This window comes from Nicotiana tomentosiformis, chromosome 6, assembly GCF_000390325.3.
Source record: "Nicotiana tomentosiformis chromosome 6, ASM39032v3, whole genome shotgun sequence".
Taxonomy (NCBI): domain Eukaryota; kingdom Viridiplantae; phylum Streptophyta; class Magnoliopsida; order Solanales; family Solanaceae; genus Nicotiana; species Nicotiana tomentosiformis.
This window is the reverse complement of record NC_090817.1, coordinates 86164501-86187128: the sequence shown is the minus strand read 5'-3', so window position 1 is coordinate 86187128 and position 22628 is coordinate 86164501. Positions and strand designations below refer to the sequence as shown.

Genomic DNA, 22628 nt, shown 5'->3' with positions numbered 1-22628 from the left:
TATGATCATATCGGGCGGATTGTGATTATGAGCCTGTGACTATGCCGGGCGGATTGTGAATGTGAGCCTATGATCATGCTGGGCGAATTAGATTTTGGCGCGTGAGTTATCTGTACGGTTGTGACGCAAGATGTGGGCACGAGATGCCGTGAGTATATGATGGTGGGTTGACATCCGTGACTTGTGACTATGAGATGAAGTACCACCGAGTATTTTCGTTGTGAACTTGTGTTAGAACGGCTTGATTAATTGATTGTCCTTTGTGTTTCCTTATTTGGTTTTAATGATACTTCACGGTGTTCTTATTGCTTTACTATTTATATCACTTGTTGGTTCTTGTTGCCATTTACTGATTTTCGCTTTCTGTTATTAGTTTTATACTACTATATTGCCCAGGTTATTTTATCTAGTGAGTGTCTTGACTTGTACCTCGTCACTACTCCACCGAGGTTAGTCTTGATATTTACTGGGTACCGACCGTGGTGTATTCATACTACACTTATGTATATTTTTATGCAGATCCAGGTACTCCAGAGTCTGTTGATTGTTAGATAGCGGATCGGATATTGCTGCGGAGTCTTCAAGGTATACCTGCCGCGCGTCCGCAGGCCTCGGAGTTACCTTCGGAAGTTATTTTTGTACAATTTATTTCTATTCCGGAACAATTGTACTTAGAGATTTTCTAGTGAACTCAGTAGAGCTTATGACTTGTACTATCGGTTTTGAGATTGTAAGTTTTGTATAGAAAATTTTTGTTCATGTTTAATAGTTTTTTTGGTTGAGTTTGCCATTAATTCAGTAAGTGTTAGTCTTACCTAGTCCTTAAGACTAGGTGCCATCACGACATCCTACGGAGAAAAATTGGGATCGTGACAAGTTGGTATCAGAGTTCTACGTTCATAGGTGCTACAAGTCATAAGCGAGTGTAGTATAGTCTTGCAGATCGGTACAGAGACATCTGTACTTATCTTCGAGAGGCTACAAAACTATTAGGAAAAATCTCCACTTCTTTCATTCCTGGCACGCGGATTTGTTGATTTCGACGTTTGAGCCTTTGTATCTCTATTCTCTCACAGATGATGAGGACACGTGCTACCGGATCAGCTGAGCAGACACCCGTGTCCCCTGCTAGAGCCGCGAGAGGATGGGGCTGAGGTAGAGGCCGAGGAGGGACACGCACCACAGCTAGAGCACCTGATGGAGCAGGAGTTGAGGAGCCGCCAGTAACTCCGGTTGCTGGACAGGCACCAGAGGCACCTGAGCATGTTTGGTACATTGGCTCAGGCAGGATTGATCTACGTTGCATCAGCTACTTCACAGATTGGAGGAGGAGCTCTGACTCCCACCGCCTGTACTTCAGAACAGCGGGCTCACATTAGTCATGTTCCGGGTGTGGTGCCAGTACAGCCTGTTATTCTGATTTAGCCTGAGGTCAGTCCAGGGGCATTGGAGGAGGAGCAACTTAGACTAATATATAGAATAATAGGAAAGTGAGGTGGCAACTCTCTTAAGCCAAAAAATATATTTATCTTTTTTCTCCTTTTTTCAGTTTTTCATCATTTTTTCATTTATCTTATATTAATAATTCTATCTTCATATCTCACACCTCTTTACTTTAATAACCAATACTTTTAATAATCTCTATAACTCTCATGCCTTTCATATCCATAACCCAAATGATTAATGGACAAGTTTATGATAATTTATTATAGTGTTTCTCCATATGTACCTATATTAGGACTTCTATATTTTGAACAAAGATATTGAGGGGCATACTAATGCACAGTATGTAATAAGTCTTTTACCTCCTTTGTTTTGGCTTTTTTTACAACTTCCTTCTTTATTTCTATCTCATGAATTTTAATTTTATTCTACGTGAGATTTTCCAAACTATGCATCATCCGAAGGTAACAATTACTCTATTCTATATTTTAGGTTGAGTATTAGATATGCTTAATTAACATTTATTTGAGGAGCCGTTATATGTTTTCTGCAGATCATGGAGGCTGATACTAGCAACTTGAAGCAAATTGTGAAGGATCCGAGTCAGAGAAAAAATTTGACTGATCTATACAAGAAGTTTAAGGGTGAAATAAAGAGGTAGGAGCACAAAGACAGATCTAAGTATTCTCTTTCCTTTTTAGTGCTTTGATTTCTAGGTTGCCACCTAATTAGAATTCTTTCTACATGCTCTTTTGCTCCATAATTTACTCTGAGCCCAAGCTAGATTAATATCACGGATGATTTCTATTAGCCCAAAACATCATCTCCTCCCATAAATAACTTTTTCTTAATTTAATGCTATAAGATATTATTAAAGAGGGAATATTAGAAAAATAAATAGGAAAAAAAAAGAAAAAGATTAAAAAAATATAAAGAAAAGAGGAATGACCAAGTTTCATGGGTGAATATTTATTTGTTTCTTATTTCCTTTTTCTTTTCTATTATTTCACATATCTTCTTCTTTTTGAAATATTGAGAAACTTTCAAAAATTTTAGAAAATTAAACTCAAATATGCATATATTAAATTTATTATTATTTTATATAAACACGGAAAAATTTATTAGTATCGTATACACGCGACCACACAAGCCCTAAAGATAATTATTCTTTTTTAATGTTTCAGTGAGTAAAGAAAGATAATAGGGCATAAAATACTCCTAGTAAAAGAAAAATCATACTCATATATTCCAAAAAATATACTGTAATAAGAACAAAAAATAATCATCCATTGTGGGTGAGTGCACTGCTGCCGAAGCCTCCACATTTATCATTTAATTACAATGCTAACACACCCATCGTGAGTGGTTATCGTCAATGCTGAATGTTGAGAAGATGCAATTTCCAATTTTATAAAGCTACGCACCCGTTGTGGGTGCTGTCCAACGTTTGCTACTCAGCAATTAATGAAGTAATTGGCTTATTTACTCAAGATCGATGTGGGATGTTAAATCGCTGAGGGTTATGTGTTATTTAGCTTCGGTGAGAAAATCATTCTAAAATAATTCTAATTTGACTTCAACCAAATGTTTTTCTTATCTGTCATGAGCTCCTCATTCCCAATGAAACATCCTAATGAAACATCCTTATGAATTCCTTAAAAAATGTTATAAACAGAAAGCAAGACCTCAGATATAGTACTATGAAATCATTAACTTGGAGTTATATACTGCTCTCTTTTGCTCATGTTTAGCAAATGTTTAACTCTAATTTTTTGGTTCAGTCTCAAGCAGTAAGTTTCCCTAGGGTTTGCGAGTAATTGGTTAACCAAAAAAATATTTTAAATGAAAATAAATACACAATTTACAAGAAACTTCCTAAACGTACAATTTAAATGCCATGTGATTAGAGCCGTCAATATGTGTTGATCTACTGAGCCGGCCCAACCCAACCCGTCATTTAATAGGCTTGGGCTAAGAATTTTGTAGTCCATCTAAAAATAAGTCTTTTAAGTCTGGCCTAAGTAAGCCCGCGGCCCATGAGGCTTGGCCGAGGCTGGGCTTGCCAGCCCATGGGCTTAATAATGTATTTAATTAAAAATAAAAAAATAAAAAAAGAAAAAATACCAACTATGTCCATTTATAAGTAGCTTATTACAAAAATAGGCCAATTCATAAAATATAACTAATATTAGCCAAATAGCTATTTGTAAGAAAAAAGGTCAAATTTTTACTTTCTTTTGAGTGAGTGTTATTAGAATAGATTGGGTACATCTTAAGGAACTTGAATCTCAGTTTTGGGATGATTTGGTGGAGTTTTGAGGTGGTTTGAATTGAAAATTCGAAGTAGAAGATGAACATGAAAAAAATGATAGGTGTATCACACTCTGTATCACTTGTGTATCATATATGTATCATATTTGTATCAAATGTATATCACATGAATATCCATGTTTACCTGTGTGTGAGATACATGCGTGATACATGTTTGATACATGTGTCGCAGAAGAATTTTTTGAACTCGATTTTAACTACGAATTTTATACCAAATCAGTCCAAATCACCTCCAATCTTCCTCAAATTTTGTATATTGACTCATCTATATCTTTTCAGTGAATCTCAACCATACCCATTGAAAAAAGTCTTTTTGGTTTAAATTTTTGGAATCTTGTATATATGTATTTTTTGTATTTCATCACCTTATTTATTACCTCATCCATAAAATTTTCCTTCTGTCTTACAACTAATGTTGCTAATCACGCTTAAAAATATGAAAGGAGATTTTTGTGTGTGATTCTTGGAGAGAAAGAACCTTATTTCTTTAGGTTTTTAATTTTTATATGTGCTTGGCTAGTTTTAGTAAGTCTATGATTAATGACTAGAGGTTGGTTGTCACGACCCAAAATCCCACCACATGCGTCATGATGGTACCTAGTCTCTAAGACTAGGTAAGCCGATTTCTTTTACATTTTGAAGCCATTTTTTTTTTGAATTAAAATCTAACAGCGGAAATAATTATAATACACAACCTCCCAAGACTGGTAATACTGAGTCACGAACTCTAGCTGAATACATGGAATGATCACGAGACCGAATATATAATACTGTTTGATTACAAATTAACAGTACAATGAAATGAAAAAACTCCAAGGGACTGCGACGGCCAAACAGCTCTACCTTGAATCCTTATGATCGCGCTTTAACTCTGCTCAAATCCGATATGTTCAATACCTGGCTATGCACAAAAATGTGCAGAAGTGTAGTATGAGTACGCCACGGTCGGTACCCAGTAAGTATCAAGACTAACCTCAATGGAGTAGAGACGAGGTACAGTCAAGACACTCACTAGTCTAATAACATGTGCAATATAATATACAAAATAATAGGAAACAAATAACAATAGGACAACATGGAACAACCAGTGATATGCACAGCAGACAACAAGAATACCATTAATATCACTCAACAATTAATAAACACAAGTACACCAAATTAAATCAAGTCCTTCAAATAAATGTCTTTCACATATAATTCTTCCAGATAACTCTCTTTCAAATATAATTTTCTCAAATCATTATTTTTCAAATATAATTCTTTCAATAAATCTCTTCAAATATAATTTCCTCAAATAAATATCTTTCAAATAAAATTCTTTCATATAATACTTTCTAAGTAAAAATTCTTCCAAATAAATATTTTGAATATAATTCTTTCAATTAAAAAGTCACCACGTGATACCTCATTTCATAATCATAAAAATACGGATCTCGGCCCATTTTTATATTTTTCGTAAACACGGGTTTCAGCCCATTTTCATATTTCCATGGCACCTCGTGCCCATAATTAAATCATCATATTTTCCTGGCACCTCGTGCCCTCATTTAATATCACAACTGCATGGACAATTCACGTGCCAATTATCATTATCATTTCATCACATCACCTCGTGCCCACATTTCATATCACAAATGCACGGACAATTAAGGTGCCAAATATTCTCATTATTTACTCACGGCACCTCGTGCCCACATTTTATTTTTTTATAATCCGCCTGGCAATAGCCACAGGCTTTCAATTTCAACATAAATCAGATTGTTATCAATTTACCAACAACAAGACAAGTTGCACAAGGTATAGAAATAAACACAAGAAAATCACAACATCACATGAAAATTATCAACACCACAACCCCACATCATCACATATTGTTCCTGACAATAGCCACCCTTATCGCTCCTATTGCCACCCTTATCACTCCTATAGCCACCCTTATCGCTCCTATAGCCACCCTTATCGCTCATATAGCCACCCTTATCGCTCCGTCCAGACAATATTCCAATAAACACAACAACAGTGAAATACCACCCTTATACCCACATAATATCAACGGTGAAATGCCACCCTTATCTTCCCAAAATAGTAACTCACACAACACAATAATTTACACGGAAAATTAACACGACAATATAATAAAATCAATTCATATCACAATTTGCCCAATGGCCACAACCAAATTCTAAAGATATAACAAAATCAATTAATTTCACAACAAATAGCCCAAGGCTCCATACAATATATATATATAACACCCAAAAACAATCAATTGAGATAGAAATTACTTAGCATAAAGCAAAATATTCATTAGTGCAAATTTAGATAATTATATTAACACTTATTCTTAAGCTCGCTTAAATTAATTATTTGCATAAGAAGATTCATATTGGAATTTATTTCCAAGAAATATTAAACCAACAATACTCACGAAATTTCATAAATATTTCAAGTAATAATCACATCAAATTATCATATAAAAATAAATTCAATAATAAGAATTTAGGCATGGCAAACAGATGATTTAATAATTTACTACAATTTCCCAATTTACTACGCAATAATGCCTAAGACTTTATTTCAATGAATTATGCACGTATAAGCCCGAGTACGTACTCGTCACCTCGCGTACACGGCTTTTTACATTTCACAAATGGTACATAAGACTCAATGCCTAAGGGGTAATTCCCCCACTCGAGGTTAAGCAAGACACTTACCTTTTTGAAGTTAAGTCGATATTCCAAAATAGCATTCTTGCTTGAATTGGCCTCCGGACAGCTCAAATCTATCCAAATTATTTGTATAACTTCATTAAAATTCATCGGAAATAATTCCGGATAATAATACGTCGGCTTAAAATTGTATTTCAAAAAGTCAACAAAAGTCAACGCGGGGCCCGCCCTTTGGAACCCGACATAATTTTCATGAAATCCAAACACCCATTCCGATACGAGTTCAACCATACCAATTTTATCGAATTCCAATAGCAACTCGACCTCCAAATCTTAAATTTTCATTTTTGGAAGATTTTGTAAAAATCTTGATTTCTTCCATTTAAATCCGAATTAAATGATGAATATAATCATAGATTCATGAAATATAATCACTTTAGGATATAGAACACTTACTCCAGTCGAAGTCGTGAAGAAATCCTCAAAATCACCCAAAAATCGAGCTCCAAAAATCCCAATCGAAAATGAAGAAATGACAGATTTTCAATCCTTAAGTTTCTGCTGAGGTTCGCATTTGCGAATGAACAGTACCTCACATGAACAGTATTTTCGCAATTATCATAAATGGTTCGCAATTGCGAATGAACAGTATTTTCGCAATTGCCATAAATGGTTCGCAATTGCGAATGAACAGTGTTTTCGTAATTGCCATAAATGGTTCGCAATTGCGAATGAACAGTATTTCACTAGAAACCAGCAAACTCAAACTTCTCCGAAATGATCCGAAACCACCCTGAAACTCATCCGGAACCTCCCGGACACAAATCATATATGAATTTCAATCATAAACACATGCTACGGACCTGCTCGCGCACTCAAAACACTGAAAAGGAGGTCGTCTTGACCCGATATTGACCGTGGTCAAACTCCCAAATTTCTTAACTTTACTAGTCTTTCAACCAATGATCCAAAAATACACCTAAGCATCTCGGGACCCGTCAAATCATACCAACAAGTCCTAAAACATCATACGAACTTAGTCAAAACTTCAAACTACATCGAACAATACTAGAACCACGAATCATACCCCAATTCAAGCTTAATGAAACTAAGAAATTCCAACTTCTACATTTAATGACAAAACCTATCAAATCACGTCCGATTGACCTCAAATTTTGCACACAAGTCATAAATGACATAACGGACCTATACAAATTTTCAAAACTGGATTCCGACTTCGATATAAAAAAGTCAACTCCCCGGTCAAACTTTTCAAAAATTCTATTTTCGTCATTTCAAGTCAAATTCCACTACGGACTTCCAAATAATTTTTCGGACACGCTTCTACGTCAACAGTGATATATGACAGCTGAAGTGCAAGAATAGTGAAATCAAATGCATCCTCTCAGGACCACAGTCACTCAGCCATTCCATTCACTCAGCACTCAGCCTCGCACTCAGTAGGTACATGCGCTCACCGGGGGTGTGTACAGACTCCGGAGGGGCTCCTTCAGCCCAAGCATTATAATTCGTACGGACAATTTACGTGCTGAACGGACAACTCACGTGCTATAGTATAATATATGGATCCGCACGGACAACTCACGTGTTATAGTATCAATATCTGAATCCGCAAGGACAACTCACGTGCTGCACGAACAACTCACGTGATATAGTATAATATCTGGATCTGCACGGACAACTCACATGTTGCACGGACAACTCTCATGCTATAGTATAATATCTAAAAATCAGGACCTCGGTCTCACTCAGTCATAAATCTCTCCAGTCTCTCGGGCTCTCAATAATCATGATAATCAACCCAAACAATAATGATATGATGCATCAATAATGAACAATAGAGACTAAGATAAAATAAATAAGTAAACTGTGACTAAGTATAAAAAAACAATATAGAAGATAATTCAACATGTACACAACCTTTGTGGGTCCCTACAGTGCCAACACATAATCTAAACATGATTTGTGGTTTAATTTCTCTACTACATGGAGAATGTACAAATAACCACAGATTATTCAACTACACAGTTCCATGGAATTTGACCAAGTCACAATTCCTATGGTGCACGCCTACACGCCTGTCACCTAGCATGTGCATCACCTCAAAACCGATCACATAACACAAAATTCGGGGTTTCATACCCTCAGAACCAGATTTAGAACTGTTACTTATCTCAAACCGTGTAATTCTTTATTCTGCAATGCCTTTGACTCGCGAATCGGCCTCCGAACACCTCGAATCTAGACACAATTAATTCGATTCACTCAATACGAATTATAGGAATTAATTCCATATGAAAATACTAATTTTTCAACAAAAATCCGAAATTGCACTCAAAAATCGCCCGTGGGGCCCATATTTCGGAACCCAACAAAAGTTACAAAATATGAACGCCCATTCAACCATGAGTCCAACCATACCAATTTTACCAAATTCCGACATCAACTCGACCTCCAAATCTTAATTTCTTATTTTGAAATCCCTAGGCCCAAATCCTCTAATTTCATCTCAAAAACACGTAATCTAGTCAAAATATTCAAGGATAATCCAATATTATTGACTAACAATGATCATAACTGGCTTACCTCAAGTTTTCCGTGAATTCCCTCTGAAAATCGCCCCAAAACCGTGCTTGAAAGTCCAAAAATGAGAAAAACTCTCGAACCCTTCGTTTATATTCTGCCCAGGCATTTTTTGTATCTGCGGTCTCGCAGATGCGAGGGCCTTCACGTTTCTGCGGTCTGAGGCGCTTCTGCGCATAGCAGTCCGCTTCTGCGATGAGGCTTAGCCCTTCCCCTTTTCCACTTCTGCAATTGCGAAGCCGCATGTGCGACTCTGCTTCTGCGGTAAGGAGTGCGCATCTGCGGCCACTGTTCTTCATAGTCCAGGCCGCATATGTGACCATTTTGTCGCTTTTGCGATCACGCACCTGCGACCATTTCCATCGCAGGTGCGATTGCACTAGAACTGGAAAAATTTTAGAATTGCTCCAAGTCAAAATTTGGTTCGTTTAACCATCCGAAATTCACCCGAGGCCCCCAGGACCTCAACCAAATATACCAATTAGTCCTAAAACATCATACGAACTTAGTCTAAGCCTCAAATCACATCAAACAACGCTAAAATTATGAACCATACCCCAATTCAAGCTTAATGAAACTAAGAACTTTCAACTTCTACATTCAACGCCGAAACCTATCAAATCAAGTCCGATTGACCTCAAATTTTGCACACAAGTCATAAATGACATAACTAACCTATTCCAATTTTGAGAATCGGATTCCCACTCCGATATCAAAAAGTAAACTCCCCGGTCAAACTTCCAAACTTAAATTTTTATTTTCGCCATTTCAAGCCTAATTTAGCTACATGTTTTCAAATAATTTTTCGGACACGCTACTAAGTCCAAAATTACCATACGGAGCTATTGGAATCATCAAAACTCTATTCCGGAGTCGTTTACACATAAGTCGATATCCGATCACTATTTTAACTTAAGCTTTAAACCTTGGAACTAAGTGTTCCAATTCATTCCAAAACCTCACCGGACCCGAACCAATCACCCCGAAAAGTCACATAACAACTGTAAAGCATAAATTGAGCAGTAAATGGGGGAACGAGATTGTAATACTCAAAACGATCGGGCGGGTCGTTACACTAACATTGCATATAATTATGGATTTAGATGAAAATGAAGATGTTAAGACATCTTTATTTCACAAGAGGATTCAAATGTGCTTGATGAAGATGATTTGTTAGTGTTAGATATGCCATGAGTACCTTAAAAACATTTGTAAGTAGTTTGTTTTGAGTATTGACTTTTAATGAATGAAATATTATCCTCCTTTTTTTGTGTTTTATAGTAATTTTGTATTTTATAGTAATCTATTGGAACAATATCAAAAGTTATTATGTTTTGCAGAAATTTTTTATCCAACAAGTATATATATATATATATATATATATATATATATATATATATATATATATATAACGTATTCACTCTAGATCGATGTGGAAGATAAAATTGCTGAGGCCGCATCGAATGACATGGTCATATTTGGCTTCGCTGAAAAGAGCATTCTAAAGTAAACAAACATGGGACAAGAATGATCATATATGTGTTTCCATATGAAAAGATTCTTTATTTATAAAGCTGAAATATCTCTTTATATGAAATTTATGTAAAACTGTTTCTTTGTAATTCTAGCTAGGATTTCTTTGGGTGCTAATTGACTTAAATCAAATGTCTTTTTTAACTGGTCTGAGCTCCTCATTAATCCCCTATGGAGTTTCAAATAATTGGAGATAATGAAACATCCTTACGAATTCCTCAATTCCTCAAAAACTGTATAAACAGAAAACAGAAAGTGTCTCAGGTAGTACAATGAAAATAACTTAAATTGGAGCTCTATACTGCTTTCTTTTGCTCATATTTAGCAAATGTTCAACTTTGAATTTTCGGTTCATTTCGTGGGGCTAAGTTTCCCTATACAGTGGTTTGTGAATAATTGGGTAAACAAAATACAAATTAAATTGAAAAAGGTACTCATAATTTACTCGCGAAATAAACTTCCTGAACTTATAATTTAAATACCATCTGATGTTGTTTATGATAAATAGAAAGGAACATTAAATTTTCTTAATCAAATAAATTTGTTTGTTGATATTTTGTTAGATACTCAGGAATAAATAAAATAGGTCTGTGATACTTTGTTAAGAAATCTTATGTCATGATCCAAGTCCATGGTATGTATTATCAGTTTTGGCCCAACAGACCTCATAAATTTGTCTCTTGGGTTACATCATTATCGAACCCAAAAACACGTTTACCATGTGAACTTGTGTCACACCTTATAAAATTCTTCACTTTTCTCTTCCATTTCGATGTACAATTAACTTAAGGTGATATGTGTATCCCCACTTCAGAAGCTTGCGAACCTAGAAGCATGCTAGTCTTGCATGACTTGCCCTTGTCAGTCCGCCTCCCGTCATGCGTGTCCCATTCACCCTCCTAGAGATTCAACGTCCTCGATGAGATTTGTCTCACTACCGTACTGAAGGAGCGTCAACCACAGATACCATTTCTAGGTTGGCTTTGCGGGGCAAATTAATCCTAATTTTTTATAATAATAAATATTGTCACACCTCCTTTTTCCGCTGGGATATGTGGAGTTTTTTCCAATTTAAGTGACAATATTCGATATGAGATTATTTATTTGATCAGAGTCGCCACTTGGAATAAGTTATGTTGTCCCAAGTCACCGGTTTATTTTAAATCCCAAATAGAGGAAATTTGACTCTATTTATGGTCTGCGAACACAGAAGACCGGGTAAGGAATTCTGTTAACTCGGGAGAAGGTGTTAGGCACTCTCAAGTTTCGTGATTTTAGCACGATCGCTCAACTATTAATAATTGGCCTAATTATCTGATTTAATACATATTTGAAACCTACGGTGCATTGTTTATCTTCTAACTGCTTTTAATTATTTATGAAATTATTTCTGGAACAAGTCACGATGTTGTATACTTGTCATTTTGGTATACATTACAAACTACGCCACATGAAATGCACCCGCGATTTACGACATGTTTATTTTTATTATTATTCGAAGTTATGGTCGGGTCACATAAAATACACACCCGAATTGGGGATTACGTATCATGACTACGCCACGGGAACCGTACCCATAGTCACGATAATTTATTAGTCGCGCCTAAAGCAAGCTACGATATTCATAAGTGACATTTATAATTCATCTAAGTAAATTAAAATGAATCCTAGGGATGGAACTGGCTAAAATTATAGGCCAACAAAGTTAAAATGCCTACATTCCAAGGACAAAGAAAAACTCACAACGGTAGCATATTCATAAAGACAAGACTAAATTATCCTACAAAGTTATACTACTAATACTTTTCAAAAAATAAAATTTTCAAGAACGAATGAAACAAGAAGCAGAAAGACTACTCTAAACTAAACATTTGGTCCAAGCATATTAGGAGATATGTAACAAACATTAAGGCCAATTAATTAAAAACAGAACTACAAAATTATGCAATCATCAGAAGTACACTCTACTTATCATAGCCTTGAATGTATTGAACAAACATCAAATATTTAGAGCCAAAATCAGTCAGATTCAGATTCCTTTTTTAAGAGTATAAAATCAATAATCCTAAATCTATCTTAAATGGCTCCCATTATATTTTATCACATATAGAGAAAATTCAATATTAAAGAGAAAGATGAGATAAACCTGAAGTTAGAGCTTTCTGATTAATTGAGTTGCGGCAATTACACGGACTGAAACGAAGCAACAATTACAGTCGAAAATTGACACAGCTTCAAACGAAATCAGCACAAATCGAACCGGAATTTCGGACTTAAACCTCTAACGGCAAACTCCACACGACTCAAACTCAAAAATGGCTCCAAACTTCAATTAAACTCCATGTTTCAGAAACTAAGAATCGAATCAAGAATAAAGAAGATGAAATATTTTATTATTATTTTTCGATTTTCTGAAATCAAAACCCAAAAATGAGGGGGTTGCGGCTGGCTTTTGGAATTTTGGTGATTAGGTTCCTCTTTGCTTTTGAAGCTAGGTGGTCTATTTGGCTCGCCGGATTCCGGCAAGTTTTGGCAGTGAGAGAGACGATGGTTGTTCTGTCGCCGAGAGCTTTTTTGAGAGAGTGCTCTCCCGTCCTCTCACTATCTATCCCCCTTTTGTGTCTTGGGTGAGTGAAAAATATATAGGTATAGGTATATGAATTAATTGGTGGCCAAGCAAAAGAGTGTGTATGTGTATGTCTAGGGTAGGTATTATTTGTAGGAAATTACTAGGAAAATGCATGTGAATTAGTTATCACATGATGATAAGAGAAAATCTTTTGCATGTGATAATTTTTCATTGGCTCCCTTTTTTTATCTTTTTTTTAAGGTAATCTAAAATTTAAATTACTACACTAATATTTTAAACTAGATAAAATATAATAAACTACTAAGAAAAGTTATAAAATTATTAGTCTTACCAAATTAGAAGAAACATATATTTTTCGTAAATTTTCTTTTCTTTTTTCAAATAAAACACAACTAATATCTAAAAATGTGACTCTTTTTGTATGATTTTAATTTTATCAAATAAACCTACTAAAATAAGTGAAATAAAGGTTAAAATATGTAGATTAAACTTAAAATTATTTACAACTAAAAAGTGTTGAAAAATCCCAAATATAGTAAAAAAATTAGGTGCTCACAGCTGCCCATTTTTGCTTGGAAACATGAAGAGTTTTCAGGCAAAGACAAAGTGAACTATGTGACTAATTTTTTACCATATCGTTATTCAAAAGAGGAAGAAAATAAAAAGAAAAGGTGCAACCGAGTCCTGATTTTGGACAACCTACATATCCCGGGTTATAAGAAAATCAGGTCACGTGTAGTTCAAGAAGTGAATGAAGTGATGGAGTATGTGGAGAGGATGAGAGAGTCGAGTGAGGTTCCGTCGAGGTTCCGGTCCGCTGTCTCTGCCATTACATCATGAATTGAAAGAAAAATTACAGCAAAAAAAAAAATACAAGATCCTATCTACTTCTTGTCTTGAATCTTCCTTGAATCTCCATTTGATCCTTCAACATGAAACTGAAAATTCACCCTATTCTTCAGGTGGGCATCCTGCTGACTTGAATTTGAAGAAAACTAAAAGTTGACCCTATTCTTCAGGCGAGCACCCTGCTGCTTGCACTTGAAATAAACTTGAACTTGCGGTAGACTTGAGCTTGCAAACCTTGTTCTTCAGGCGTCTCGCGCTACTTCTTATTTGAATTGAAAAAATTAGAGATTGCCCCTATTCTTCAGGCGGGATCCTGCTGTCTCTGACTTGAACTTGAAAACTGAAAGTTGACCCTGTTCTTCAGGCGGGCTCCTGATACCTCTCTAACTTGAACTTGTAAACTGAAGGTTGACCCTATTCTTCAGGCGGGCTCCTGATGACTTAAAAGTTGAAATAAATTCCCTCGTTCTCCAGGTGGGCGCTTGATGACTTAAAACTTGAAATAAATTCCCTCATTCTCCAGGTGGGCGCCTGCTGACTTAAAAACTTGAAATGAATTCCCTCATTTTCCAGGTGGGTGCCTGATGTTGACTTAACACTTGAAATAAATTCTCTCGTTCTCCAGGTGGGCGCCTGATGACTTAAAACTTGAAATAAATTCCCTCATTCTCCAGGTGGGCGCCTGATGACTTAAAACTTAAAATAAATTCCCTCGTTCTCTAGGTGGGCGCCTGATGACTTAAAACTTGAAATGAATTCCCTCGTTCTCCAGGTGGGCGCCTGATGACTTAAAACTTGAAATAAATTCCTTCGTTCTCCAGGTGAGCGCCTGATGACTTAAAACTTGAAATGAATTCCCTCGTTCTCCAGGTGGGCGCCTGATGTTGACTTACACTTGAAATGAATTCCCTCATTCTCCAGGTAGGCACCTGCTACTACAGCAAAATGGAAACAACAAAAGAAACTTTTTTCTGCCCCAGTTTACACTAGGAAGATTTGTGAGTTTTTAGCAGAACTATAAATTACCTATGCTATTGATGAAGGATGCAATGATGAGAGTAAAATTGAAGACTCGACTAGGATGTGCGTCTCCTAAAGAAATAAAATCTAAAAAATCCAAACTAGGAAGTGCGTCTCCTAAATTTGAGATTGAGCTTGCGAAAAACTATAAACTAAGCTTGACTAAACTAAAAACTGACCCTATTCTCCAGGCGGGACCCCTGATTTCAAGAAAACTAAAGATTGATAACTTAAGAAAACTAAAAATTGACCAGACTTCCCTTTTTTTTTAAAACTTATTATCCTAGGAGAAAATTCATCAGACTAGGTTTTAATCTTAGGAGAAAGTTCATCAGACTAGGTTTTCAATCCTAGGAGAAAGATTCATTAGACTAGGTCTCTTTTTTATTATCTTAGGAGAAAGATTCATCAGACTAAGATTTCGATCCTAGGAGAAAATTCATCAGACTAGGTTTTCTATCTTAGGAGATAGATTCATGAGACTAATATTTCGATCCTAGGAGAAAATTCATCTGACTAGGTCTCTTTTTTATTATCTTAGGAGAAAGATTCATCAGACTAAGATTTCGATCCTAGGAGAAAATTCATTAGACTAGGTTTTCTATCTTAGGAGAAAGATTCATCAGACTAAGATTTTGATCCTAGGAGAAAATTCATCAGACTAGGTCTCTTTTTTATTATCTTAGGAGAAAGATTCATCAGACTAAGATTTCGATCCGAGGAGAAAATTCATCAGACTAAGATTTCGATCCTAGGAGAAAATTCATCAGACTAGGTCCTTTTTTTTGTTATCTTAGGAGAAAGATTCATCAGACTAAGATTTCTATCCTAGGAGAAAATTCATCAGACTAGGTTTTCTATCTTAGGAGAAAAATTCATCAGACTAAGATTTTTATTGGGAGAAAATCCATCAGACTAGGACATTTTATCCTAGGAGGAAAAATGTGAAGAGCAATGGTAATATTTTATGCACACTAGCAAGACAAATAAAGGCAAAGATTTGAGAAACTTCCCTTTATCAGCTCTTCTCTTCTCTTCTCTTCTCTTTTTTTTTTTTTCTTTTGAACCACTTTCCTTGCACTGCTTTGTTCCTGTTTCAAACAAAGGAAATTTTGTCAGTTTTAAAAATAGTGGTCGGTTTGTGGCCTTGAGTCTTGGGCAGCTTGGCCTTTGCTCTATCAACTTTAGTCGGTTTCAAGAGACTTTTTGCTTTACATCAACCCTGATCGTTTCACACCTAGTACCATTTGTATTTGTGGCTCAATCAGCCTTATCACAAAAAAAAAATTTCTTTTCTTGGATAACCTTTTCTGATGTCTTGAATGGCTTTGCTTTTGGAGCAATTTGTCTGTCAGAGAGAATCACAACTGGTAAGAGCCTTTTGCACGATGTGCACACTTTATAGTAATTGTTCGGTACTACAGAGAATCTCTGATTAACCTTGAGGTTATCTTTACTTGCTTTACCCGAATAGGCTGACATCTTTTGGGGGGAAGCCTTTGCGTGAATCCTCAAGGTATGTTGACAGTAACAACTGAGTGTGCTGGCCAAATTTACTTTGTGCAACTGAAAAGCTGGTAGCAGATTTTGAAATCTTTTCTTACTTATTTTGACAAGGACTGACTCAGAGTGAAGGGACACAATGGTGCAAAGAAACAGTATTAACAAGAAGTGCCCCTATCGGGAAGGACAAAAGGAAGAGTTTTTCTTTCAATAGCTAGCCTTAATGATCATGACATGCATTTTGGACTTAACGGTCTGATATATCAAACTGACCAAATTTTTCCTTTTACCATTCTTATGATTTTGAAGTCGGGCTTGTTCGTGCCAATCTTTTGCATCAGCTTCACGACTCACTATCGACTAATGGTTCCCCGAGGGATTTTTACCAACAAGTCTCTCTCATTTATTCATCTCTGCTTACCGTCGCCTTACAGTGCCCGTTAGGGTTTTCACTAGTAAGACTCTCTCATTTTTCTTTTATTTTCCTTTTTCTTTGCTTTCTTGTGTGAGCAACTTGACGGTGTTCTATGTCGTGTGACAACTGTTGCTCATTGCATGCGTCTCTTGGCATTCTTGAAAGCTGATTAGGAGGTCTTTATTTGGAAGGTTTTTGGATAGGGTTGGAAAGAAGGGACGGCACAAGGCTCCAAGTAGACTCAATATGATGGGTTGTATACTTACAACTCTCGGAATCGACTCTTTAAAAAAAACTAAAACAAACTCATACCCCAATTTTATATACTCGGGATTTTTAGATTTTTTTTTTCTTTTTTTTTTTGAATTCTTATTTGATTGGACCGAACCGTATAAGGCTGCCCACATATCCCTTTTTTAAAGGAATCAGGTCTAACGTAGTTCAAATCTCTAACATAATTTTTTTTTATCTCTATCTTTTTTTCCATTTTTTTTTCTTTTTTTTTTTTCAAAACAAGTTGCCCCAACTTTTATTTTCTGGGGGCATGAGCTTTTGACTGTTCTTTTTTTTTTTTTTAATTTTATTATTTGAGCTTTCTAAAAGTTGCCCCAGTTTGTACTCTTAGGGCATGGACTTTTCTTTTCATTCATTTTTTTCATTTTATTTTCTTTATTTTTTGGACTTTTAACTCTAAACTTGATTCCAAAAGAGGGTGGTCAAAGAAAATAACACAGGATCAAAAGGGGTAGAGAGGGGTATAAAGTGTTTAGATAGCAGAAAAAGGGCCTCCCAGCCTCGAGAACGCCAAACATAGCATTCTTTCGTGATCACCGCATTGATGAACATGTTGCTTTTTGGGTCTTTTTCAGTGTAAAGTTGTATGAGCAATACTTTCCTCGCAGTTAATGACCCTTGTCAATTTGGGTGACTTTTTTTCGATTTTGTCTTGATGTAGAAGATGCATTTTGCCAATAAACTGATCCATTTCAAGTTGACTAGGATACACCTTCTTTTGAAAAACACTTTCTATCTCTTAGTGCTAAACAAACTTCAACTCGTCCGATTATCCTTAAGCCTGATCTTCTCAATGATTCAAAAAGTAGAGATCTTTAACTATTATGAGCATGACTGCTTTTGTTCCATGTAAACTTGGCTCATGCTTATTTTCTAAATGTTTCATGTCTCTATTCATCTTCAAAGTTGTCTCTTTCTCAGTTATCCAATTCAAGGTTAATCAATTTTCTAAGATCTGACCGAAAATTTCGCATGCATATCATGTCACTAGAACTAGCGTGAAAAGAACTATGCACAAAAATGGACATAAAATGACTTACTACTTTTTATTGAATAAAGGATAGCAGGGTCTGATAACACAAAAAGAAGAAGAAAAGAAGACAAAATAAGCTACCATGGCTAAAAAAAAGAAGGGACTTTCCAGTTGCTAAGCGACATCTTATCCACACATTCGCATATGAGCATTACTACGGCATTTAACCGTTTTGATTGCTTTGGATTCAACACTCAAATTTTGACAATCATCCCTAGCAGGCCATGTCCTATTGCTCAAATATGGTAAAGTCAACCTCACATTTGTCGCCATTTATTTTATTTTTCACCGCCAACTTACCTATTTGCCTTTCCGTGACCTTGGATCAACAACAGTTGTGTTTGTTCCATTGGTTGAGAAGATGCTTTTATTTCCGAAGGATCCTGGACTCGCCATTGCAAACCAACAAACCGACCACCTTCAACTAGTTTTTTATTTCAAAACAACAAGCATGTTAGAATAAACACTCTTTATTTTTTCCTTTTCTCCCTTTTCTCTTTTTTTTTTGTTTCTTTCCTTTCTCTTTTTTTCTTTTTTTTTTCATTCGATCGAACCTGTTGTGGATAGTCTACGTATCATGTGGGAACATGAATCAGATCTTGCGTAGTTCGAAAAGATCAGAAATAAAGTATATAAACTAACTCCTTTTGGATTTTGATTTTTTTTAATTTCCGAAAGAAAGACTTATAAAGAAGAAAGAAAATATTTTTGGAATTTGATTTGTTTATTTTCTAATTTTTTCCGAAAGGACTTCTATATAAGAAAGAAAAATATTTTTTGGCTTTTGATGTTTTGTTTTTTTTTTGAATTTTTGGGAGAAAGACTTTCTAAAACAAATGTAGAAAATATTTTTTTTGGATTTTGATTTCATTTGGGTTTCTTTTTCTAATAAAAGACTCCTACAAATAAAATATTTTTTTGGTTTAAAAATTTTCTTATTTTTTAATTTTTTTTTGGGATTTTCTAAAAACAAAGACTCCTAAAGAAGGAATTAAAGGAAAATATTTTTGGATTTTTAAAAAATGGGGTCTCAAAGGAAGACTTTTCTAAAGGAGGATGTAAAGGAAAATATTTTTGGATTTTTAAAATTGTGGGCCGGAACCGATGAGGTTTACCTACGTATCTCACATCCGGTGAGAATCAGACCCACGTAGTTCGGTCAGTTTTGACGGAACAGGGGAAACAATGACTTTTGAAAGCATTGGCTTATTTTCTCTCTCTTTTTTATCAAAATTTCGGGAGAGTTTCGAAATATTCCAAATACCTACCTCACTCTTGTTTTTTTTCTTCTTGATTTTCTTTCCCTATTCTAGAAGTCGGTCAACATACAACCCGAAGCAAATGAATACACAAGTAGCACGTAATGCATCAGGATGGTCTTTTAATTTGGGTACACCTGTCCTGGACGGACCCAACCCATGTGTTGAGTCCCAAAATCAAATACACGTGATGTAAACAAACGTTCCTACTAGGGATCCGGCATGAGGCTATGTTATTCTAAGTTTAAATCCTGGGTATATTGTTCTAGACCTGGCTTACCCGAGCGGACAACTCGAGCCGGAAGGGGGGGAGCGGGGAGGGCAGCGTACCGGGAATACAGAAGCTTCAATGGCTTTGCAACTTGTCCGGACCTCGTTCTAAAATTAGGATATGACTCTAACAGAAAAGAAGCCACGCGAAGCGCACGTTTCCCAAAAGATTTAGAAGACTCAGAGAGAAGAAAGGTTTCGTAGCAGTTTATATACAATTCACACAATATCAAAGCGGTAAAAAAAAGCGGCATTTAGCATATTAGGCTCAAACACGTAAAAATTAGACAATCATGAAAGCCAATCATAACAGCTATTCTAAGCTCGCATTCTGAACCCTGAACCAGAAATTCTGGGTTCGATCCCTAGCAGAGTCGCCAGAGCTGTCACACCTCCTTTTTCCGCTGGGATATGGGGAGTTTTTTTCAATTTAAGTGACAATATTTAATATGGAATTATTTATTTGACCAGAGTCGCCACTTGGAATAAGTTATGTTGTCCCAAGTCACCGGTTTATTTTAAATCCCAAATCGAGGAAATTTGACTCTATTTATGGTTTGCGAACACAGGAGACCGGGTAAGGAATTCTGTTAACTCGGGAGAAGGTGTTAGGCACTCCCAAGTTTTGTGGTTTTAGCACGGTCGCTCAACTATTAATAATTGGCCTAATTATCTGATTTAATACATATTTAAAACCTACGGTGCATTGTTTATCCTCTAACCGCTTTTAATTATTTATGAAATTATTTTTGGAACAAGTCACGATGTCGTATACTTGTCATTTTGGTATACATTACAAACCGCGCCACATGAAATGCACCCGCGATTTACGACATGTTTATTTTTATTATTATTCGAAGTTATGGTCGGGTCACATGAAATGCACACCCGAATTGGGGATTACTTATCATGACTATGCCACGAAAACCGTACCCATAGTCACGATAATTTATTAGTCGCGCCTAAAGCAAGCTACGATATTCATAAGTGACATTTGTAATTCATCTAAGTAAATTAAAATGAATCCTAGGGATGGAACTGACTAAAATTATAGGCCAACAAAGTTAAAATGCCTACATTCCAAGGACAAAAAAAAACTCACAACGGTAGCATATTCATAAAGACAAGACTAAATTATCCTACAAAGTTATACTACTAATACTTTTCAAAAAATAAAATTTTCAAGAACGAATGAAACAAGAAGCAGAAAGACTACTCTAAACTAAACATTTGGTCCAAGCATATTAGGAGATATGTAACAAACATTAAGGCCAATTAATTAAAAACAGAACCACAAAATTATGCAATCATCAGAATTACACTCTACTTATCATAGCCTTGAATGTATTGAACAAACATCAAACATTTAGAGCCAAAATCAGTCAGATTCAGATTCCTTTTTTAAGAGTATAAAATCTATAATCCTAAATCTATCTTAAATGGCTCCCATTATATTTTATCACATATAGAGAAAATTCAATATTAAAGAGAAAGATGAGATAAACCTGAAGTTAGAGCTTTCCGATTAATTGAGTTGCGGCAATTACACGGACTGAAACGAAGCAACAACTACAGCCGAAAATTGACACAGCTTCAAACGAAATCAACACAAATCGAACCGGAATTTCGGACTTAAACCTCTAACGGCAATCTCCACACGACTCAAACTCAAAAACGGCTCCAAACTTCAATTAAACTCCATGTTTCAAAAACTAAGAATCGAATCAAGAATGAAGAAGACGAAGTATTTTATTATTGTTTTTCGATTTTCTGAAATCAAAACCCAAAAATGAGGGGGTTGCGGCTGGCTTTTGGAATTTTGGTAATTAGGTTCCTCTTTGCTTTTGAAGCTAGGTGGTCTATTTGGCTCGCCGGATTTCGGCAAGTTTTGGCAGTGAGAGAGACGATGGTTGTTCTGTCGCCGAGAGCTTTTTTGAGAGAGTGCTCTCCCGTCCTCTCACTATCTATCCCCCTTTTGTGTCTTGGGTGAGTGAAAAATATATAGGTATAGGTGGTGGCCAAGCAAAAGAGTGTGTATGTGTATGTCTAGGGTAGGTGTTATTTGTAGAAAATTACTAGGAAAGTGCATGTGAATTAGTTATCACATGATGATAAGAGAAAATCTTTTGCCATGTGATAATTTTTCATTGGCTCCCTTTTTTTATCTTTTTTTTAAGGTAATCTAAAATTTAAATTACTACACTAATATTTTAAACTAGATAAAATATAATAAACTGCTAAGAAAAGTTATAAAATTATTAGTCTTACCAAATTAGAAGAAACATATATTTTTTGTAAATTTTCTTTTCTTTTTTGCAAATAAAACACAACTAATATCTAAAAATGTGACTCTTTTTGTATGATTTCAATTTTATCAAATAAACCTACTAAAATAAGTGAAATAAAGGTTAAAATATGTAGATTAAACTTAAAATTATTTACAACTAAAAAGTGTTGAAAAATCCTAAATATAGTAAAAAATTAGGTGCTCACAAATATTATCATATAATATATCATATATCTTATACTAAAAGTTTGAATACCCAAACTCTAAAGTTAATTTACAAATATATGCTTTAAAAATATTAATCTACAAATATATCCTTTAAAATCTGAGTGACCATTTTGCCCTTAAGAAAAAAATTACCTTCCAAGAAATGATTATTTTTTATTACATTGAGTTGAAAATGAAGAATTATTTCATCTACCATAAATTTCTTAATCATTTTTTATAACCTTTTCACATTTCGAGCCTTTATTAATTGTTGTTGACATTCTTACTGTACTTTTATAAATTAACGAAGAGAGCAAAGTG

General features: G+C 35.3%; 1 long non-coding RNA gene across 1 annotated transcript; it reads right to left on the bottom strand.

Moving 5' to 3' along the window:
• Positions 1-14038: 14038 nt before the first annotated feature.
• On the bottom strand, positions 14039-15364 carry LOC138893357 (uncharacterized). The gene is made up of 2 exons (XR_011408720.1): positions 14510-15364; positions 14039-14406 (listed from the first exon to the last, which is right to left on the bottom strand). It is a non-coding gene; the product is annotated as an uncharacterized lncRNA (long non-coding RNA).
• Positions 15365-22628: the final 7264 nt, after the last annotated feature.